We start from the raw sequence: 24660 nt of genomic DNA on the forward strand, positions 1-24660 counted from the left end.
GATCAATCTTAAGCTCTGAAACAATCATCATCTATTATTTATCTTGTGAGAAAAAAGTTGCATTGACATCTTCCTTTCAATGACAACAAACCATTAAATTCCTCTAACAGTATTTGTGACCGGCACATCTGTATTTCAGCCTGCCTTTCACATGCCAGCCTGAACTAAACTCACTTTTCCCCAGGACCCTTTATGAGCTTCTTCTATTGTGGAGGACAGTAAAACCACTTTCCCACTCACAGACTGACTCTTAACCCTGCCATCATATTCTACTTCATGTTTCCACACAAATAACTCCAACAGTGTCTGTGCCACTCCAGTTGCAGGATGTTTCTATAAAGTCAGGTTTTTACCACATGTGCAAGGCCAAATCCATTCCAGTTTGCCTCAGCACTGAATTTACAGAACACATACTGTGTACTTCCTAACTTGTCTGGCTTGTTAAGAAGAAAAGTTTCTCCCTACACCTCAACTCCTCTATCAGCTCTCTTTTCCTCAAAAGAACAAACATGAACACCTCATTCAAGACCAGCTAAAAAAAAAATAATTAAAAAAAAGACAGAGAATAAGCAGCAAAAAGCAAGTGTATGCAGTGTTGAGAACCCATCTGTCCATTCTGTGGTACTCCTTCTGCAGCAAATACTCTTTCTTCATCTAGTAGCGTAACCACTGCCTCAATCAATTCCCTCAAACCAGGTTGAGTCAATTTTTATCCATTTTACCTTCAACACAGAACACAACAGGGCATTTTAACTTGTGTGAGTTTTTTATCCTTTTGAATCTTAGGACAGTATAATTCATTCCACATCTGCATGGAGACCGCAACACCTAAAGTACTACTACAAACATTATCACAACCTCAAGTACATACCTGTCTCTTAAGCAAAAAGAAATTCCTCCCCCTTTTCTGCAGCATAAGAAAAGATTCACTGATCTATAGATCGGTGTCCTGCACAACAGCCTGGGACAGTCACATTAAATCAGAACTTTAAATCACTTACAACTATAGCAGAAAGAATGGTTTTAAAGCAGGACACTGAACTTTGATAAAACTGCATTCAAACTGTAAGTAATTTCTACAAATAAATTTAGAAAAACAGAATGATTCAGAGACTGAGTTACTGCATGATGAGGCTCATGCTAAAGACTCTTTTGCCTGTCATTATGGTACTACAATGTTTTCCCCAGATCAGTGACCTTTGTTTCTGCACGTAGAAATGCCCGACATAAGGACGTAATACCAAGCTGGAGCTTGATTCTGACTGAAGAAGCTGAGTGTTTGAGGACAATGCTCAGATCACATCCTTAACAGCTTAAAATAAAGCCTGCCATATTATTTGGTAGATTATTTGGATTTCCTGCTTTTACTGGGGTTAAACATCAACCAAAAATGCCAAAAGTATTAAGTTATATTGCCTAGATCTCTGTTCCTTTCTACCTCCCTGAGGTTTGCATACACAGTAATTCAGAAAAAGAGATTAGATTAAAATTTTATGCTTTAAATAAGAAACATCCTAAAAGTCAGGGTTCTTGCAGAGATTCATCCTATTAGCCTTCATTAAGACTCCTTCATATTAGCCAGGCATGTTTTCACTACTTCCTTTCTTATTTTTATTTTATTAAAAAAAGTCCAAAACATATATGATTAAGCCATGATTTAAGTTAATAGCTGCCATTATTTATTTAAAGGAAAAAAAGCAACAAGAGGAAGATCAAGAAATCTCCAATTGCACATATGTTGCAACAGCTTTTCAATCATTTTAGAGACTTTTAGTATGCAGTTAGCCCACTAATATAGCAGCAGAACAGACACCATTCTGCATAGTTGGTACAGTATATTTGTCAATAATTTCCATATTAAGTAGTTCTTGACAAAACAGGCTGAAACAGCAGTGATCCATAGGATCTGAAAAAAATGCAAGCACTCAGAATTCAAAGAAGCTGAATATACACACTTTTGGTTACATGCTGATGGTTCTATAAAAAAAATACAGAAAAACCCACCAAAGAAAACCCCAAACCCCAACAACAAAGAGAGTAAAGTGTCTCATCTGGAAAGATGAGGAAAGAAAAAACTAACCATGGTACCAGCATTATGACACCATGCCTCAGGACTGCAGATTTTTCACAGCAATATGGATCTCAGGTAATCTATATAGTGCAGTACTTCAGGAACAAAATAAGGAGAGCGAGATCATCAATTCAAAACATTTCAAGGGAGGGAAGAGGAAATTAAAGATTTCTCTGAAGAGTCCTTTAAAAATCACATTAAAATGGGCTCAAACTAGACTCCAATTATCAGCACTTTATTTAAATGAGAATTTTCTCTATGGCATTTTCAAGAAGAATTTTGTGACAGACGTTGCATGGTCCAGTCACATGTCAAAGTGTTAAAAGCCAACCACCTCAGCAGAAATAAAAGGAAACATTATGATGCCAATGTCAACTCAACCAGTTTAACAGACACTATCTGTTCAGAAGCAGCATGCTAAGATTTGTTCAAAGCCTCCTCTAGTCCGACATCTATTTATAGCTGCCCAGCCTCTCTACAATTTCTCACAGCCCCTCCTCCTCCCAAAGCCAAGTCGGGGAAGTTTAATGGATATAATCCTGGGCCTTGTGCCGCAAGATGGCCAGAAGATCTGCAACTCTCCTCCAGCGATTCCATGTACAATGAGATCAGGAATAACAAGAAGAGAATGGTCTAACCTTCACAGGAGCCAAGTGCATGGGATAAACCTTATCTCCCCTCTTTAGGAACAAACTCATTTTTCCGCTGCCAGCATGTTGACAGTAATGAACCACATAAGCACCAGAGCCTAAGCAAAAGATACCTGCCTCCTTCCTTCTCACCACAGAGCAATAGCCTAAGCCAACTGCCTTGAAAGCCAAGACAGAATCTGTCCAAGTCAGCTTTGACCCCTGGACAGCAGCAATGTCATCCATGCACCTTCCCACTTATACTATAGAGCTACTACTGTACGTTGTACCTTCTTCAAAGAAACTAGGAGGCAGCTGGCTTTTTTTTCAGTGCAGTTTCTGGTTAACGTGCGATACCCACCACCCAGCCACGCATGTGCATGTCTTTATAAAGCATTGATCCAGATAGGGTCTCTTTCACCAGCATCTCCACCAACAGCTGTAACATCGCAGAAGGGGTGCAGATATTTTCCTCCCTATGGAGCACAACGCCACAGGCTGAACTCTGCCACAAGCTTTCTACATCCTTGGTGCCTCTCCTACCACCTACATCCACTTGCCTGTAGTACTAGTACAAACACCAAGGAGATGACAGCACTACTGGAAACTCCTGCCCACCCGATTACAACCACATTTTCTCCCCCTTCCCCAGTCAGAGGCAGACGGAAGGGGAGGGATGACTTCCTCGGGAGGAAAATAAGCAGGGAAAGGCCGGGGCAGAGATCAAGAGAGGAAGAATCACTCCAAAGGGACAGCAGATAATCCCTGAGAGGCGAGGCTGCTGAGGGGCACAACCAGGGAGAAAGGGACAGCGAACCGGGGGGATAATCCGGCAGAGGAGGGGGGAGATAATCCCCTCGCAGAAGGGGGAAGCGGAGGATCCCGGAGAGGGAGGGGCGGGAAATCTGATAATCTCCAGGAGGAGAGAAAATACCGGGAAGGGGGTGGGGGAAGGAGGGTGGGCGAGTAGATAATCCGGAGCGGCAGATGAAGAGCGAGTCTCCCGGGGACGTATCCGGAGGCGGGAGGAGGAGGGTTAATCCTCGTTCTGGGGGCAAAAATCCCTCTTCCCCGACTCCGGCGCTGCCATGTTCGCTCCCCTGCAGGCCCGCCCGGCACCGGTACCTGCGGGCGGGCGGCTCTTCCCCCCTCACGCCACACGCACACGGGGCGCCTCAGTTCCAGCCGCCGGGGCAGCGCGCCCCGCTCCGGCCACCCGGCCCCGGGGCAAGGGGCTCTGCCGGGATCGCTGCGGGACCCCGCCTTCCACCACCATTTCCCCGCCGACTTGTAGGGAGGGAAAGCGGGCGGACGAACCCTCCCCCCCCGCACACGCGACCTCCTCACCGGTACCGCGACTCACCGGCTGGCACAGGCTCCCGCTCCCCGTCCCCTCCTCAGCGGGTGCCGCTCAGCCCCATCTACGAACTCGGGCGCGCGAGCTGACGGTTGGCGGAGGGAGGGCGCGAGCCAGAGGTGCTGCTGCTGCTGCTGCTGCTGCTGCTGCCGCCGCCGCTTCCCCTGCCGGCTCCGCAGCCGCCGCCGTTCCTGCCGCTCTGAGCCCGCCTCGGCGCGCGCCGCCGGCGTGGCTGTAACACGCGCTCGCGCTCCTCCTCCCCCGCCCCCCTGGCTCCCCGGTGCGCGCGCGGCCTCCGCGGCGACGGCGCGCGAGCAACCTACCCCGCCTACCGGAGCAAACGGCTGGGCGCCTGAGGGGGCGCGCGCGCGCCTCTGCCTCGCCCCCACCCCCCCGCCTGCCTGGCGGCGGGAGCCGCCCCCCGCCCGCGCGCGCGCGCGCGCGTGTGTGTGAGGGAGAGTGAGTGTGGAAGAGTGTGTAAGCGTATGTGAGAGTGTGTGAGAGAACAAGGGCATATGTCTGTGGAAGAGTGTGTGAGAGAGCGTATGGGTGTGACTGCGCGTGTCAGATTGTGCCCGTGTGAGAGAGCACCGATGTGCGTGACTGCGCGTGTGAAGGAGAGACCGTATGGGTGTGTCGGAGAGGGAGTTGGTGTGAGAGGGCACGCGTGTGTTTGCGTAACGGCAAGTATGCCTGAGGGTGAGTGTGCGATGGAGAGCGATGGTGTGTGAGAGAGCAAGCACGTGCGAGTGTGAGCGTGCGTGTCCGTGTCCGCGCGCTGGGAGCACACGCGCTCCCCGGCCGGGTTTGGTGTCGGTGTTTGCCAGGGCAGGTTCGGACTCTCCGAATCAGGAGGGGACCCGCCAGCGTCTCGCTTGGCGCTGCCGGTTCCGTCACCAAGCGCAGGAAACACTGGCAAAGGGTAAGCCAAATATTTCAAAGGGGAGGAGGGGGGAATTTCCCCTGATACTGATAACATCCAAGACCACTCAGATGGAAACGACACTGAAAAACTGATTTTCCTGCACTTATGATCACTGTTGACTTAAAACATTTCATTTGTTTCAAACAGTGATAATACACTAGCTTTTGCTTTTTGCTTCTGGTTGAGTTTGCGGAGACTCTCACCTTTGGATACTCTTGAACTTAATGAAATTTGAACATTAAGTCAGTCTTGCATGCGCAGTTCTCACTAAAGCTGGAGTGTATGTCTCAGGGTAAAATTTGCGGTGGAAAATAAAACATTCATATCCAAAACAATACTTCATTCCTCAGCTTGTTTTCATTCATTTTTTCCTTCTCTTACTGACTTTCCAAAAATTTTTAAATCCAAGTCTGCAGTTCGACTTAATTATGCTGTTTTAAGAATACATGATAGCCTGGTGTGACATATGGTAACCCTTAATAATAAGCTGTCTGCAATTCACACTGGCTTTTGCTTTGGGACCCATTGGGGAAAGGGAAAGCCAGAACTATGTGAGGGTAGATTTTGAACAGAAAATCCACTAGGTATTGATTTTCATTTTAACAAATAAACTGATTTTTATGCAACCAAAGATTTCAAAAGAAGCAGCATATCTATAATGGGCGTAAATAAAGAAATTGTGGAACAGCAGCCAGCAAGTGAAAAACCTGTCTCAGATTGACCAGTAAAGATGCATCAAGTAAATAAGATCCTGCCATCCTCATCTTAGGAAACCAGCAGGTAAAATTCCTTTAGGACTTACTTTTACTTTTCAAATTACAGTAGCTACCAAAGGCTCTGCTAAGAAAAGAGTCACTGTGCTGAAAGCTTCACAAGCACGTGGAATTATGCATCCCTGGGTCCAAAGAGCTTACAGCCCTCCTGCGATTTCTCAGTAGAAAAGTCCAAATTGAATGTATTTTTGGTAATTTGCTTTGCAAGCAGTTATCTTCTTCTTATTAAACTGAAAGGAAACTTAACGTGTCGTGAGGGATTCTAAGCTAAGTAGTGACCTACCACCCTTTCGGCGTTCGAACCCCTGCAGCTACAGTGGAAAAACTGACAGTCATAGAAAATCTGCACGCCCCGAAAAATAACTCCAGATCTTTCTCTCTCCTTTGCCCGTCATTTATTTTTTGTGATGTTCTAATGGAAAATCTTTTGAACCAGAGCCACAAAACGCATAACTGTCACCTCGTCCTGTATTTCACAACTCAACATCTTGTTGACTTCTTCTCTTACAGTCCCTGCATTGGAGGAGCCTGAACATTATTCTATTAAGGAGAAAAGGTTGTAGCAATTTATGCTGGCATCTTTCATGATATCCTGATTTTACCTTCGTGGCCAATGAAAGAAAATCACTTCCCTGCAAAACTTAGAGATTCCTTATTACAGTTCAACTCAAAGCTTGAATCCAAACCTGTGAAACATGAGAGCGCATTTTTGGCTGTAACAGAAATATCTAAACACGAAGTACTTTGAGTGCTCCACAGCCTTTTGAAAGTCTTCCATGCTGGCCTCTGCAGCTGCTATTTGGCTATTAAAGCCCTTTAGGGAATGTGTCCCAAACGCTCACTTCTTGCCCACTACTTAATCCATTTGACCTGTTAGGGTCAAGGAAGAAACAGAGATGTATTGTTTGGGAGAAGAATTTAGAAATTGATGTTTACCCTCTGGCAGGAATTATCATATCCTTTTGGCTGTTTATTACTTGCATTCACATGCTGCTTATAACAGAAATCCCCCATCCAAGGGTGGTCATTAGGACCTTGATAGTGCAGTTCAATCTGATAGCTTTGCATCATTCCTGCAGTGCAAAATGACTGTAAATCTCTCTTACCCATTTAAGGAGCAATTACTGCACTACAGCCAAGCCTCACCCTGTTCCCAGTTTAGGGCAGAGAAGACAGGGACCTGGCCAGGGCTGACTTATGCCCCAGCAATTTCTGGCTAGTGATCATGGTCGGCCAGGCATAAATTAGAATAGTGCCAAAGCCGAGTCGCTTTATGCCAGGGATTATCTCAGTCTCTGTCTAGCCGCAGGATTCAGGGACCATAAAGACAGTATGGTAGGTCAGCCCCAGCGATCATACTTTTGGGCTGATTGATTAGTATTCACTTGAACTGGAGTTTATGACTCTACAGGTCTTTGAACTCTGCCTTTGATGATATGGATCTCACTCAAGCAAAATGTTTCTTGTACTATGAAGGTTTTCTTTTACTATACTCGTCTGTAAAACTGCAGAGACTAGGATTGCTGATGTTGGGATAGTTCTCTGCTGGTGTTACAATTAACATGGCAGAGTTCTTTTGCTAGAGCTCCTACTCTGATGTAGAGGGGTTAGAGGAGCAGACACTCCAGTGTACAAAATGTGGGAAGGAGGATGATGTGGTTTTCAGTCCACTTACAGTTCTGGGTGTACAAATGGAAAACAAAACCTGTAATCACCACCAGCACTGCCTCATTTGCTTCTTACTGGAGGAATGATCTACTGGTTGATGTGTGTCTTATGCTCTGCAGAATTCTGGGTCTGAATTCTGAATTCTCTGTCACTGTCCTGATGACTATTTTAATGACAAAATGAACAGATGTACCCACAGGAGAGCTGCTGCTTTGAATTATTTCCCCTTATTCCTATGTAATTGTTATGGGGAACTGGTGTTGAGCACTTAAATGACTTTGAGACAGTAACTTTTTTTTAAATTATGTTTTAAGGTGATTGCTGGCATACTCTGTAAGTTCTGTGTACTTTATTTTACCAATGTCTACCTTGGATAATTAGTTGTTATGATCAGTCTTCAGACAGCTGGAACTCTGGACTACTTCTTGATTTGATAACCCCTAAAATACGCTGTCTTCATCACCTGATAAATTACAGACAATAAAGTGTCAGCTTCTTTGCTGTGTTTATCACCATTTGGGAATCTTATGATGATAATTTGTTTATGTATCCACTGGCATACCATCCAAGATCATCATCATCAAAACAGTGAGATTTTTTTATGAAGTTCCTTGTGCCAAAGAAATGAGCTAGGGTCTTTTTTTGGTATACAGTATGATTTTATGTCTGTACACAAAATGTCATTCAAGATTTTCAAAAAGGTCCAGCAACAACAGCAAAATCTATAAGAAATTGCATTATTTTCCAAACTATCCCAGAGGAACTCATTAAAAAAATCACATGGATGATTACAAATATTGAAAGTAAAATGAAAAGTTGTGGGTTTTTTTTTGGGGGGGAACAAAACCACAATAATTAGGAGAATGTTGATTTACATGGAAAGGCAATATGAAGGAATAAAAGAAGGCAGTACTTACAGAGTTAAAAGGCTATACGTCTAATTCCTATGCTATTTTCATCACTGAGGACTGTTTGCATGTGGAATTCACTCCACAGGAGGAGATAATCAAGACAAATAGTATGGCTTTATTTTTAAAAGGGGTGGATAATTTCATGGCAGCTTACAACATTGGTAACTGGGCAAGCTAAGATAATAAGGCTAATCAAATCTCATGCTTCACAGCACTAGTTCCCTGCGGGGTCAGGAAAAATCTTTCCACTATATTCAACACTATACAGTTAGCAAGGTTATTATTGGGGAGCAGAGGTACAGCCTTCTAAAGCAACAAGCTTTTACCATTATCAGAGAACAGAGGCTGTACTTGGCCAGACAGAGAAAAGAGTATTTTTTTCTTATGCCACTTCTGCTCCTCTTCCCTGTCAGAATTTTAGAATTACAATACTTGAGTTGGTTAAAAAAAAAGATATTTTTGCTGAACATGATTACCTAAGTGTCTGAAATTCATCAAAAACTCTTAATACTTGTGACTGGTATCCCAGTTCAAAAATAGTTGTCAGTGACTGGACACAGGAATGGTATTGATTAAGCTGTTGCAGGTTGCAAGTGCACATTGCCCTCTGGTTAGGTCAGAAATGTTACAGAATTTGCTTCTCAGTAGTGGTTTAGACAGAAAGACTGAGTCCCACATGATGATCAGCTCTTAGCTAGGAGCTGAAATGACATGTGTTTGGAATATTTAGTTTTGGAAGTACTGTTCATTTCTTTAATTGCCCGAACATATTGTTGTAGGTGTTCTGTGTGTATACTTGAATATTATTTTCCATCAGTGCGTGCATCAGAGAAATTATATTAGCTGCGTTTGAAAATATTTAGCTATTTTTTTCTGCAAAATTTATGTTCTGTATGTGAATGTGGTACTCTTAAAGAGTTGGTGTTTTTTTTTCTTATGAGTTGGAGGAAGCACAATAGCAGAATGACATCCTTTGGAAACCTGTATTATTAAAAGAACTCTCTATAAGCTATACCTCAAACACAAAGAGTAGGCATTTCCTTGACCCCTGTCTCAAAGATATTTATTTTAAATGTACTAATTATTTTCAGGTGATCTATTCTTTTCCCCTGTGTGCAACCTATGTGCATTCTCAACTTTAAGCCCACATACTGTTTAGAGTGGGAAAAAAACCAAAACACAATCTCACCTCCATCTTGAAATTTGGGTTAAATGACAAGAAAATCTAAAAACATGAGAGAAGCTTACATAAAGATAATTTCAAGATTTCTTCACAGGTGCAAAAGTGCTAATCTTTCTTATATAAAGAGTATTCAACCCCTTTCTTTCACTAGACTGCATGGCCGTGAGCTGTAGAAGGTTCAACTAAACAAAGTTGAATTAAAAATAAAATTTTTGTTTACTCCTCGGGTCTCAGTAGCAAGTTCAGTAAAGGATCTACTGTCTACAGTGTCCTCCTGAATACAGAGTTAGGCACAAAAGGTCCATAAAGCTGAACAGTGAAAATGTTGATCTGTTACTGAATAGGGTAGGTGATTTAGTGACAACAGACGCAGCTATGTTTTAGGTACTCAGTGCCTTCTTTCCCTTATTCTTCACCAACAAGGTCTCCAAGGCCTCTGTACAAGGAGGAGGAGAAGTACCAGCAGTGGATGCAAATCATGACAGGGATTACTTGTGAGAACTTAGCTCATACAAATCCATGGGACTGGATGGGCTGCATATGAGAGCGCTGAGAGGGCTGGCTGATGTCCTTATAAGACTGCTCTCTACCAGTTTTGAAAAGTCATAGAGAACAAAGGAGGTCCCTGACAACTGAAGAAAGGCAAATATTGCACCAATCTTCAGAAAAGGCCAACAGGATGATTTGGGAAACTACAGGAGGAACAGCCTCACTTAGGTTCCTGGGAAAATCCTGAAGGAAGTCTTCTTGGAACACATTTCTAGGCATATGAAGAAGGTGACTGGAAAAATTCAGCATGGATTTACAAAGAGTAAATCATACCTTACCAACCTGAATGTGTTTCTATGGTACAATGACTGGATTAGTGGATGAGGAAGGAGCTGTGGATGTCAAGACTTTAGCAAGGCTTAAAAAGCCTGATAGACTACAGCAATGTTTTTGACGCTGACTCTCACAATGTCCTTTTACCCAGGTTCACACATTTCAGTCTGGATGAGCAGACAATTGGATGGATTGGATGGTCAGACTCAGAGGGCAGTGGTTAATGGACCATGCTCTACCCAGAGGCCAGTAGCAAGAGTAACAGAGGTCTATCCTGGAACCTGTCCTGTTTAATGTCCTTAACAAACACCTGGAGGAGGTGACAGAGTGATGGCTGCTCAACAGATTTGCAGATGAGACCAGGCTGGAGGTACAGTTAACATGCTGGTGGGGAAGGATGCCATCCAGAAAGACCTTGATGTGCTGGAGGAATGGGCCAACAGAAAACCCATGAAATTCAGCAAGGACAAATGCTGAGTCCTGCACCAGAGATGCACTAACCCCTTGCACTGATCCAGGATGGGGGGAAATGTGTCTGCCTGTTTGGGCAGCAGCTGTTCTGAAAAGGCCCAGGAGATGTTGGTAGACAGTGAGCTGAACATCAGCCAGAGGTATCCTCTGGCAGCAAAGAAGATTAACAGCAACCCAGGCTCTATTAATATAGGAGGAAAGTCAGTATATTATTGCCCTCCTTTACTTGGCACTTGTTAGACCGTATTGAAATTCTGCCTCCAGTTTTGGGACCCCCAGTACAAGAAAGACATTGAACAAAATGAGGCAAGTTCAGCAGAGGGCCACCAAGATGGCAGGGGACTGGAGCACTTGGCCAGTCAGGAGAAGCTGAGGGAACTGGGCTTGCTCAGTCTGGAGCAGAGATGGCTTTGAGGGGGACATAACAGCAGCCTGGCAGTGCCTACAAGGAGGTCATTGGGAAGATGGAGCCAGGCTCCTCAGTGACACATGACTGAAGGATGAGAAACGAAAGACATAGATGGAATCCAGAGAAATTCAGGCTGTAGACAAAGAAAATCTTTTTCATCATTAGGAAGCACTGGAAGTGTTTGCCAAGAGAAATTGTACAGTCTCCATCCCGGGAGGTTTTCAAGACTCGGCTGGGTAAAGCCCTGAGCAACGTGGTGTGCTCTGATAGCTGTCCTTTCTTGGACCATGAGGTTGGACTAGAGACCTTCTGGGGTCCCTTCCTATCTGAATTACTCAATGATTCCATGACTCGAGGAGTTCACAATTTGTATACAATACATGAGGAAAAGGAACTATATCTACAGGGAGAGAAGACAGTTCTGGCATATTTGGTTTATCTGATGAAATGATAAATCTTAAGTTTTACTGGAAGCATGGACCAGAATCCAGGCTACAACTGCCTGGCTGTGCTGTAATAAGTTGGCTGTAGTTCCATACTCCCCCTTGTTTGCTCTCCTTTTGGCCTCAGCAACCTTGCACTCTTGGCTGCATAGCTTTAGGAGGAAGGCTTGCATGTTTTGAAGTTTTTCTTGGCCACTGGAAAATTTCTTAGTTTTCTACTTTTCCATAGCCTCCCTCCTAGAGAAGGAGGTCCCCAGAGTGAAACAGAAGCCAGGAGGCAAAGTTCTGAAAATAATGCTTGCCAGATCTCTTGACAAGGTACTCATATCTGAAAATAATTTCTTGAAAGAAAATGCAGAAATTTCCCTATTTCACCATCTTGTCTTCAGTCCAGACACACAAAAATGAAATTCCAGAAAAACAGAATACAGACATTCTCATTTTCCCTAAGGTTTCCTTTACATTGTTAAAATGTTGTCATTTACACCCACTTCAAAATTCTTTTACACTATGTGATGGCTGTAAAGGGAGCCTAGTTTAAACAAAAATCAAGTCCCAAGAAATCTTTGTCACATTCAATAAAATCAGAGTACCAGTGCAGAGAATTTTAATTAAAAACTTCAAATAAACTCAAGGGAATCAAATAATTTGTGAACCTAAGCATATCAGAAAAGCCATGGCTCAGCGGCCTACATGAGTAGACTCAGCTCATTTCCTAACAGTGTTCTCTACCTTACAAAAAGTGTTGCCAGAGAGACTCTGTATCCTCATGCTTCAAGGCAAAAATAGTTAGCTAAGGTCAGGAAGAACCATCTGTGTTGGGTTTGCGTGGCAAGGTTTTGGTGGCGGGGGGGCTACAGGGGTGGCTTCTGTGAGAAGCTGCCAGAAGCTCCCCCTGTGTCTGACAGAGCCAATGCCAGCCGGCTCTAAGACGGGCCCGCCGCTGGCCAAGGCCAAGCCAATCAGCGCCTCTGTGATAACATATTTAAGAAGTAGAAAAACACTTAGAGAGAGAGAGCTTTTGCAGCCGGAGAGAGGAGTGAGAAGATGTAAGAAACTCTGCAGACACCAAGGTCAGTGCAGAAGGAGGGGGAGGAGGAGCTCCAGGCGCCGGAGCAGAGATCCCCCTGCAGCCCGTGGTGAAGGCCATGGTGAAGCAGGCTGTCCCCCTGCAGCCCATGGAGGAAGGATGAGGGGGTGTAGAGATTCCACCTGCAGCCTGTGGAGGACCCCACGCTGGAGCAGGTGGAGGCACCTGAAGGAGGCTGCGGCCCGTGGGAAGCCCACGCTGGAGCAAGTTCCTGGCCGGACCGGTGGACCCGTGAAGAGGGGAGCCCACGCCAGGGCAGGTTTGCTGGCAGGACTTGTGACCCCGTGGGGGACCCCACGCTGGAGCAGTTTGCTCCTGAAGGTCTGCACCCCGTGAGAGGGACTCCATGCTGGAGCAGGGGAACGATGAGAGGAGTCCTCCCGCTGAGGATGAAGAAGCGGCAGAAACACCGTGAGATGAACTGACCGTAACCCCCATTCCCCGTCCCCCTGTGCCGCTGAGGGGGGGGAAGGTTGCAGCCGGGAGTGAAGTTGAGCCCGGGAAGATGGGAGGGGTGGGGGGATGTGTTTTAAGAGTTGATTTTATTTTCTCATTCCTCTACTCTGTTTTGCCTAGTAATAAATTAGATTAATTCCCTCTCTAAGTTTGGTCTGTTTTGCTCGTGACGATAATTAGTGAGTGATCTCTCCCTGTCCTTATCTCGACCTACAAGCATTTCGTTATGCCTTTTCTCCCCTGTTTAGTGAATGAGGGGAGTGAGAGAGCGGCTCTGGTGGGCACCTGGCCCCCAGCCAGGCTCAACCCACTACACCATCCCTTACAACAGAGAAATGAGCAGTATTAGCAGTTTTGGACTACAAGGCCCTCTTCTCTAAGCTGCTGTTGTAGCTCTGGCTACAAAAGACAGCTCCTTTCCCAAACTCTTTGGCTGCAAATCTTTTCAAGACAAAATACATTGCCATTCATGTCTCCAGCTCAATGGGATGCCAGCAAAAAATTGTGTCTCCAGTGAAAATCTAGTAGATGATAATCAGTGTCAGTAGCAAACATTGCTGCCTGCTCCCTGCTATCTGCGATGGCAAATTCATTTAAAGAAACCCACAAGTCAGTCTGGCAAAGATGACAGCAGCATCAGAGGACACTTTTCTGCCTGAATGAGGAAATAAAGAAGAAATAGTGAAGACAAAATATGAGGTGATTTAAAAAGGTACATAGATTGGAAAGGGGAACAAAGGAAAAATAAATGCTGATTAGGTATTTTACTTTTTAGAAAGGGCTCATTCTACTTACAACCACATTTAGGGATGAAATTCTTATTTTAGAAAAATATAATATCATGGGAAGAGTAGTTAAGGAATTATTCTGCCAATATTGATCTTACATAACTTCTGGTTCCTTCTTCTCTTTAATTTTGAAATGCTTTTAAGACTGTAATATGTAATTTTAAGATTTGAGCCCGTTTGTCCTGAACGTATTTGAAAGAAATCTGATTATGGCCACTACAGCAGACCAGGCTTTACAAAAAAAAAAAAAAAATGCAATTGACTGTAGGCACATGTACCACAATGTCTCCTTTTAAAGTGTAGTTACTTATACTGAATGGTCTAAACAGACCCAAAAACTGTATTTTGTGTTCCTGCACTTAATTTCTTTCACAAAATTGCTTATCATTTGAGAAAGTTGGCTTGTAGGACTAATGGTATCCTTTTGTTCTGAGTTTTATGTCCAGTCAAAACACCACTTTTGCTGTGGAGTGCATTTTGGAAAGCCAGGGAAATTTTGGCCTCCTGAACCTATTTGTGCAATTTCTTCTGAGGCAAGGGGATGGTTACAAAACAGATGTATGGAGCTGTATGATACAAATCTGTCTGTGGGAGCTACAGACAAAGCTCTCCTTTCCTTTGCCTCAGACAAATTTCTGGCAGAGGAGGCAACTGAGAACAAAGCTGACTAAACGTGGGGCAGCACCTGCCAAAGGGGAGGTGCAGACTAGTTACGTTATGTTTCTCACAGGACAAAGGCTGTTGGCAAGGCTCAATTTCTGCTTATTGGTTAAACTCTCTCATGCAAGATACTATTTTTGCACATTACCCAGGAATGTGGCAGAATTTCCATCATTATAAGTCTTTGAGAACCTTCAGAGTATCACAGGTATGGTTCATCCTGCCTTGAGATAAGGACAGGGACTGTTGACTTTTGAGGTCCTTTATATTGCTAGTTTTCTGTCATTTATAGAGAATAATTTATAAACCAAATGGAAATTATATTTATCCAGTGTTTTACATTGCACTGGATTATTAAAACATCATCTGTGATCTTTTACACAAGAGAAGCTGTAATAAATAAAGGAACTATACTTTTTTACAATATTTATTAACTATATACCTTTTTCCTTATTGCTTTTCAGACTTGTTTATTTACATTTAAGCTCCATAAGGCAAGGATTATCTTCATTCTGTGTCTGAACAGTGCCTAATCTATTAAAACTCTACTTCTTGTTGGTCTCCAGACACTCCTATGAATAAAACTACTAAAAATAGTAAATTATGATTCTTAGTTGTCAGCAGCATTACATACAGGGTCCTCTTTTTTTTGTTGTGATTTTACTAAAAATCAAATGGTGTGAAGCTTAGGACTTTTTTTAAAGCAAAATTTAGAAGCAGTGATATCTGAAATCCACAGCTCAGTGCTATCAGGAAAGGTAAAAATCAAAAAATCCTTTTTCTTTTTTTTTTAGCAGACTGCCAGTGACTTTTAATAGCATTTCCTTCCTACCTGGCTTTTCAATTCTCATTAAAGAAAAAAAAATGCATCAATCAAAATTGAAAGTTGGCAACAGTAGTTTCCCAGGCATAAGACTACTCAAAGTAAAGCTAGATAATAGTGGTAACTACCTACAACCTTTCAGTGTATTGGACTTCAGCCTAAGAGAGACCAAATTACTTTATAAACTCACACACATGTTATGTGGAGATACTATTTAGTCTATCAGTCAAATACTGGAATTTGGAGGGGGGAAGGGAGAAGGAAAGGGGACATGCCATTGATATTTAACAGTGCACAGCTGTTTCAGAAAAAAAAAAAAAGACAAGGGGTAAAGAAAGTATTCAGCTGTAGGTTGGATTTATGAAAGTGATGCACAAAATTTGGCCAGGTCACAATCATGTGATTAATTCTAATCACAACCAGGGATCAGGTTTCTGAATTTATATCCTATCTAGATTCCTATCTGTGTCTGAAGAATGCAAGACACAGCTCAATGGCAGGGCAAAAGTGACTTATAGCAAGGCCAGGTGCAACCACTCTATAGATGCAAAGGATACATAGCTGTGTGCTGCTTCCATAACATGCAACCTCAAAAGCACACTGTACCCACGGGTACTATTGCAGAGGGTGTAGTTGCACTGTTTCTGGTTATCTACACTGACTTTATGGTTGTTTGAGCTGGGCACAACTGCTCTTGTCCCAGTACAGGACAGAATACAATCCACTAAGCACTGGGTGCAGGCTCCAGCACTAGTTCATAGCTGCTTCTGGGTGAGATGCATCCATTCTCAAATCACCAGTACCGTTGCTCACAAGAGCTCATGTTTCCAGGTGTACCCCACACCACTACTGGTAGGGCCAGCAGTTGAGGTTGTGTGACAGCTAATTGATGTGTTCTTCAAGCTGGAAATGAATTGGGATCCTCCAAATGCAAAGCAGACAAAATCAAAATCAGGCTTAAAAGGCCAAACACTGAATGCAGGTATCAGCTGTTAAAAAACTTGAAATAAATGGTTAGAAGTTAGGTTCTGAGGTTCCCATTCTTTCCCAGATGATGAAGGCTCACCTCTGCTGCTTACAGCAAACACAGCCTTTCGGCGGGGGGGGTGTGTCCTTCACAGCAACAGTCTCAGGAGTAAGACCTACCTTAGAGAGAAAGGGATATCAAATCATTGTAGGGGATATGGTATAAATTAGCCCTTCCAGGGTTTGAGAAGTGTTTCTGTGTTGCAATGAAAGCCAACATGGAGTTGGCAAACCCTACTGGGGATCCATCCTGTTGCTGGGATGTGCAGCTGTCTGCCCTCTCCCACTCACAGAAGCAGAAGGGAACATATGGTTTCATACATCTATCTTCTGTGGCATGACCTTTTTTCCTCTGTGTAAGGGAAATGGAGTATTGAAAAATCCTACCTTTTTAGTGGTGTATTAATCACAGGGTGCAAATTCACAATCATCTAAACTAAACACTTGAGTTTGATTTTTAAAGGAAATCTTAGCCCAACAGATATGATTTGTCATTATCACTCACATTTCCAGTGTACTAGATTAAAATGACAGCTTTAAAAAGTCATTATAGAGTGCACTAGAAGCCCTCTCCTTTTATTACAATCTATTTTTCCTTAAGTAGGAATATGAATTCATTGAAATATATTTCATTAAAATGAATGTTTTTTGATAAATACTGGAGAGCCATATTATTATAGGAATAGCACACAATAAGGCATGTATTAATTGACCATTAGTACAGTTCGTGGGTAGCTGAAGTTACACAACCTTGAGCTTCTTGAAGTACACGAGGTGCATTTTAATAGACCATTAAAACATGGCATGTTGTATCTTATTGCAATATATTACAGAGTGAAACAAGCTGCATTTCACTGAGAACATATTGACTGCTTTTAGTCTGAAAAATGGATGAGAACACTGTGTTCCATACATGTTGCGAGAACCAGAAGAAATTGTGGCATTTCTCCCCAGTGACACAGAACTTTATGGAAAGATGTGAGTCATACTGGGTAGGAATCTGTTGCCTAAACTAAGACATTTTTGACACTGCAGGCAGCCTGCATGGTGTCCAGCTGTCCCTCCAGAAGGTGCCAGCCTCTTCTAGGTCTCTCTTCAACTTCACTGTCATTTCTATGCAGATGTCTTACATACTTTATGTCATCTGAAGGACTTCAAATGCCTACTTGTTGGCACCTGAATGACTACCATTGTAACTTCTGCCTCCCACAATAAACCTGCTCGACCAGTACATAAATACTTCAGCCTTCAGATATGGATGGACAGATGTACAGATAGACAAGTGGATAGGTAAGCTCTCTGGAGCACAATTTTCCAGACTTTTGTGGAGCTTTGCTGTTGAGGCCTTCTGGTTCTTCCAAGATGATATGAAATAGATAACAGAGCTGGTCTCAGTGCAGTTGTCTCAGCTGAGACAGCTGATGCATTTCTCACCAAGAGTTTTTACCACCTCAAAGATTAGTTCCTGCAAGGCCTTCTCCTTGAGCTCTTTGGCTCTTCCTCAGAAGGGGATGAGCTAAGGAAAACTGCCAGCTAATGCCTCATAAAGCTTCTCAAGCATCTGTGTCCTCTCTGTGGATATCTAACAAGGACAGGACTTTCAACCCAATGTGTTGAGATTTCCTCTTCCTGTCACAATTCAGGCAGTGTTATCAGAGCTCAGAATGCATTGCCACTACTGCTGCAGGTACTGGGAATGAGGGGGAAAAAAGATCTTGAACCAGAACAGATTAATTTAGAAATGTTCTAAATTTACCTGCTCCTCTAGTGGTCTCAGCACATTTTTTCTTCTTTTACTTTTTTTTTTTTAACTTTTACAGTATAGAATTGTCTTCATATTTGTGCCTAGTACTTTATCAGATCTTAATAAACACATAACAATAAATGATCCCAAACTGGTATGCTATGATAAGTTACAAATATGGCAATGCTTTTGATATTTCTAGTGCATTAAAAAAAGATTACATTAGTGCTTCAAAATTAGAGTGAAGTAAATAAGCTCTGACAGTATAAAGAAATGTTGGAGAGAATGGAATCAAGTTAGCAAAAGAGCTTCTCTGTTTACTCAGAACAGAGTTTGATGTGCTAACTATTAAACATTAACGTATTATCTTGATGGATTTTGTACCTACACACTTCAACATCATAGACAAAAAAGCTTTAAAAATAGTGCATTGTAATATGTGCTTCATTTATTAAAGATGTATGGACAAAATAGATGGTATTTTTCATCCTCTTCACATTCTTGTCATTGTTCTCACAGTGAAAATCACAAATTCTATTTTGAAGCTGAAAATGAATTGCAGTTGTCATTAAATGTGGGTGTTTACAGATGTTATTAATTGAGAAAATAGTGCACTGTTCTCAACAAGAGAATGCTTCATTTATACTCCAGAGAGCTGAAAGCTACCCTAGAAGGAAAGAAGAGCACTTAGCAGCTTTTGAGACATGAAGAACATGGCACATGAAGAACATTATCTCTCTCTTACCTTTTTATATTAATAACCTGAAATAGTTTTTACTGTGTTTCAAATTTCTTTTATCTAATTTCTCCAATAACTTTGGCAGCCAAAACAAGGATCTAATCCTTCTGAATTTTTAATAACTTTTACAAAGTGTTGAAAACTCACAATGTCCAAGGTAGATTATGGAATGGGCAGCACCCAAAATCTTCTACATCTTGTGTCACCACTTCTAGTTCTGCTAGTGGCCTTACCACACAGCTTTCAGCAATTTCAGTAGGAGATTCAAACTCCATTCATCTCTCAGAATCAGGAAATTCATTTCCAGCAGAAATGTTTTATGCAAAAATACATCTTAAAAAAAAATCTTTCCTATTTAAAAAAAGTATTTTACTCCTGATTTTTTTTGTTTGAACTGCTTTGTATCAATGGAAATGAGAATCAGTGATTTTAAGTTATGATAGGAAACTGAAGGCAGAATTGGCCTGTAATTATCTTGTTCATTCCAAAATAATCTGAATTTTAATAACATACAATTGACTCTTATCTTTCAGGAATCAAAATACAGGCTATTAAGACAGATGTTCCATTAAAGCAAGTATGCATGTAGATTTTCGTGGGTAATAGAGAATGGGGAAAGTACAGAAAGAATGATGTCTATACTAAATTTTCAAATTAGCCTGTTAAAGTTTTTCAAAATGTTTTTGTTGGTTTAATAGGAAAATATAGAACTCTTGTGGTCAAAACATTACCTTTTAATTCCCTAGTGTGGTATCCTAACCTAGCACATTTGAGTAGTAGCAGTATTTATCCTCTATACATTTCAGTAGCACCAAATAGTGTTGCTATGACTAATGCATATACCAAGATGTCACTTACATTTTTTTTCTAATTCGTGTTTTTTAATGTGTCTTACTACTTCTTGAAAGAGAAATATAAAGTCAAAAAGTGTCCTACATAAAAATAACCAAATGAATAAAAAAACAATACTGCATGCCAAGATGTATAGCTCACATCTGCACTGCTTCACACTGTGCAAAACCACCTTCCAACGTCATGGTGTCTTACAAATATGTGTTTGACAGCTCAGTAGCAGAGTATATTCCCACTTTGGATGGAACATTGCAATTCTGTAGGATGTTGATTCACTGTTTGTCCAGTTGGCAAGTTAATTAATGTCAATCAATGAGAAGAGTTATAAATATCCTCATACACCTCACTCTTCCTTTTGCTTCTTCAGCTCTACTATGTATGATGGTTTTGACCTGGGCATGATCATTAGGTTAGCTTGAAATGTGTCTTGCTTAAGTTGATCATTTAAACAGCTAACCCTTCCTCAACATGGCAGCTCGTTACTGAAGGGCATCTCAAAACACAATCTTTTGTGGCTCAGCAGGGGCTTGCGGGCAGATGGTGACAGCTTTTGTGCTGGAAAATGTTTGAAAAATCACACAACAAAATGCTTAAACTAAGATTACACCTTAGTCATATCATATTTCCTACAGGATTCTTCAATAACTTTTCCCAAACTGGGGGTCTGACGAGCCTTGTCAGGAAACGGCTCTACTGGGTTTGCAAAATACTGGAAAAAAATGTGATTGCACCAAATCAGAGTGTTCTTCTCAGATGAGATAGCAGCTCAGTGCTCATAGGGCTGGACAGGAAGAAGCACTGCAATTGTGTTTGTGCAGCAGCACTGCAAACGTCTTTTATTTGCATTTGACAGTTTGCAGGTCCCTGGTCCATACAAACATCTGCAGATGACATGTATACCAGCTCTCCTTCTGTGCTGAGGTGCTAGGTACCAGCTGACAGCACTAGGACTGCACCCTGAGCTCAGCCAAGCTTGGGCTTAACTTCAGCTTGGCTGAAAGTGGCCATACAAGTTCCTATGACCCGTCTGAGAACTTAGATCAACAGCAGTTTTCAGTGAGCTTTTCTAGCTGGGCTTTTTCAACTGAGACTTTCAACAAGTTGGTTTCTTCCTGGTGCTTCTTTCGTATTTCAATGGAAAATACAGAGTGTTGCTTATGTCCCTGTAAAGTAGCTCGAGACGGCTGGGCAAGGGATGTAAGCACATGGTGTGAAAGACTCATGCATGGCCAGAGCATTTCCTGTCAGCCAGCCCCAGGTGTCTGTGTGCTCTCTGTTCACTGCTGCAAAACCTTTCTGAGCAAGCCCTCAGCCCCCGCACTGAGTTTAGGAGCTCAGGTATTTACCACAGAGTACGGCCTCCCACTCTCTGGGCCAAGTTTGGCAAAGACAGGCATTTCAATGCCTCAATTTAATTACCCACATTATTTATTGGCTCCCACATCTTTCCATTGATTGTACGTCAGAACCTAATTTAACAGTAGTGGAGTGACAGGGAACAGAGGGCACCCAGGGGCTTAAGGCACTTACGTTGTTTTCCTAAAATATCCTAAATCATACCGGGTTTTTTTTCCAGGAATGGGAGAATATACATTAAAATCAGAACTAAACATTTTGACACATGAAGTCAATGAGAGTTTTGCCATCGGCTTCAGTGGAGCATGATTAAACTGTAGCTGACCAGCTGCTAACAAGGTAAAACATGTCCATGTGTTAATACATTTTCATGATGCCCAGATGTGTACATTTACAAGCCGAGGAAAGGGCAGCCTTGCTAATCTGAATTACAGTGTGTCTTTTCTAAGTTGACAGAAGTGCTACTCTTGCTGCTACTCTTTAATATGGGGCAGATCCTGTCACCTGCCAGGAGGACATCTATTCACTACATTCCACTGCTTATTTGAAATATTTATGTAGCATAATAAGTAGGGAAGAGCTTTGTCAGTAGAAAAACAATAAACAGAAATGTACAAGTCTAAAGATGCACATCCTAGGGAAAAGCTTAGCTTTCATATGAAGAGAGCTTCACAGAGCAGCTGAAGTCAAATTATTAGAAATTTGAATGAAGAGTCTTTCTCACTCAACTAGAGACTACTCTGGTCCTGCAAGCCAGCAAGCTGCCCCATCGGATGCATAGCCCTCTCATTGGAAAAAAATAAGATTCTTTCATGTCCTGAAGTTAAGATTCTTTCATTTGTATATAGACTGTTGTATCACTTTTTTTGGTGCCTTACAGGAAGATGAGTCATTAGGAGAAACTTGAATGTGGAGAAGGCTTTACACTCTGGGATGGGGAGGATAGGAATAATAAAAATAATGAATATGAGTGAGGAGATGGGAGGAGAAGGCAGAAGAGAGGAGTAGAGTATTGAAATTGCCTGCAACTGACAGCCTCAGGAAAACTAATTAGGGCTGAGGAAGCTGATGAATTCCATATGAGAAAATGGAGTTTGAATATTAATAGGCTTTGCCCCATTATTGTCCAATTTTAAATCCATTAAATTTGAAGGGGCTTAAAGTTTGGGAAAACACATTTTCTCATTCTTGTGACATGATGAATAATGCAAGGATTAGGAGATAGTACTTTTTGCAACAGCCCAAACCCATGTGTATACTGCATGTTAGCACATAGCTAATGCACAACTGAAGTCCCACTTAAATAATTTCTTTTTTGAGGGTTTCCATGAAACTTAAACAGTGAGCTGGGCTCTGTTTCTGCATAAGCTTGGCAATGTCACTCAGTATTTGCCGTCAGACAAGGAAAAAGTGTTACACAGTGTATATTTCATTTGGTTTGCTGTTAAGCTGTTTTAAGAATAATGATTTGCCATTGCTTGACTCTGTGATTCATTTGATTGTTTTCCCTCATTTTGAGATGAATCGTAGTTTTTAATCTGTTTTCTGTCATCTCTCATTTCACTGAAGCACACATATTGCTCTTATTGCCATGCAAATAGGTGCTATATAAATAAAATGTATTATTATGATCATCAAAGTAAAAGAACCCGGAGTCATCTGTTACACAGTGTGCTCTTTGCCAGACTCGGTGCTTGTGCTTACAGTCCCATCTCTTCACTTTTGCTGGCAGTGCTCTGGGGAAGTGGTGTTTCTGAGCCATACCGACTGAGAAGCATCAGGGCAAAAGAGTAAATGGAAGTAATGGGGCAGATTTATTACCAATACTTCCAGAGAATTACTACTTACTTTCCTTAGGCAGAAAGCAGCGATAAGAATACAGCTGTGAGATTTGACCTCGTCATACCTCAGAGGAATGGAGATGGCAGATTAGCTCTTGGGTGGGAAGCCTCTCAGGAGCACCTGTAGCCACAGTCTGACAACTGTATTCCCATGTCTCTCTCCTGCAGTTACCTGCTGGATGCTCCTCTGCCTCAGCTGCCTCCCAGAGGAGTAAAAGCAGCAAGTGCAGAGGTACAAAAGCATCCCCCCCATCTGCTTTTGCACAGCTTTCCATCCATCAGGCAGTGTGTGGAGAAGCACGTGTGGGGATATGAGAAGCAATTCTGGGGTGGGTACAGCTTGAAAGGGCTATAGGTACTCCTAGTCTTAATGACAATATTGCCGTAATGTAGTGAGGGTTTTTGTTTGGGTGTTTGAATTGTAAACCAAACTCCTGGAGATATAAATGTGACAGCCAGCCATCTCTTGCTTTGCTCAGAAGGATGAGGACGCCTGACATGTTCACTCCAGAATGACATCTGCTTGAAGACAAGAAACCTCAAGGAATATATTTTGGAGTGCTGTCTGCATGGGTGTGTTGCAGGGGAGGAGAAAGAGATCTTACTTACGTTCTATTAATTAAGTTGCTCTGCTATAAAACAGAATATATATTGTGCTAAATTAGGCCAAAAAATAAAATGTGTTTCCTGGATGCCTGGGTTAAAGGGGCTGATGTATATCAGTTCCAAACACATGGTGATTCATTGTATTCTCATGACTCCTGAGAGAGGCTAGTTAGCTTGCATTGGTCACATCTTGCTGCTGCCACTTTCTCTGCTGGTGGCATATAATGTGTCTACGGGCTCTAGATTTCCTAATTACTTGTGTTCCTACTGCAAGCCAAGACTAGCCATATTTTACAATAGTCCTGAGGGAACAAATATATTCAGCCTGTCGAAGCTGAATGCTCTCTCACTTCTTGAAGGTTTTCTTATCATTTATCCCAGCCACCAGCTGGGTTATAGTGTAATCTGCTTCCACCAGACTTCTGCTGAGCATCCCGAGGACGTCTGAATGCAGGGTCCACACCAGGGAGGTATCTCAAAGTGGGAAGAAAAGCCTGGCTGGGTGTGAGGCACAGGGAGAAGGAAACTGCAAGACTGCAGTAGCTCTTCACAACAGGGAAATATTATTTTAAGGTTTAGGGCAGGATACGTGGAGGATTTTAAAGTCCAGTATATATTGTACTGGGCAGGAGAGCATGGAAGGGAGGACATCTGCTTAAGGAGACTTCATGGGATACAGTGGCAGAGGAATGGTTGACTCCGAAAGAGGAGTTAGGAGCTGCAGGGACAGGAGACGGTTGAGGCGTCTGGAAAAAAAGTGGTGCTTGAGAGCATGGAGGCCTAGAGGCTACAACATATATATACAGTGCCCTTTAACACTGACCTATACAGACAAACACCATACTACAGTCTCTCCTTTCCTTGTAGGGCCCTGTCAGTCTGGGAAAAATCTCCCCCAAGTCCTGGCTGTGCCATCACACATCATGTCAGCATCAGTGGCAACCAGCAACATGCAACCTGTTTTCACAGTGAATGCAATGTAGAGGATCCTCACTTTGATTGTATTAGAGGCTGACA

At 42.5% G+C, this 24660-nt stretch overlaps 1 protein-coding gene across 2 annotated transcripts in view; it reads right to left on the reverse strand.

The window, feature by feature from the left end:
- Window positions 1–4299, reverse strand: part of PALS2 (protein associated with LIN7 2, MAGUK p55 family member) — a 58640-nt gene extending 54341 nt beyond the window's left edge. For both annotated transcript variants that reach the window (XM_054817299.1, XM_054817300.1), the window contains exon 1: window positions 4064–4299. The gene's annotated coding sequence lies outside the window, so the exon portion shown is untranslated. The remainder of the gene's footprint in view (window positions 1–4063) is intronic.
- Between the last annotated feature and the right edge of the window lie 20361 nt (window positions 4300–24660).

Source organism: Grus americana, chromosome 2, assembly GCF_028858705.1.
Source record: "Grus americana isolate bGruAme1 chromosome 2, bGruAme1.mat, whole genome shotgun sequence".
Lineage (NCBI taxonomy): Eukaryota > Metazoa > Chordata > Aves > Gruiformes > Gruidae > Grus > Grus americana.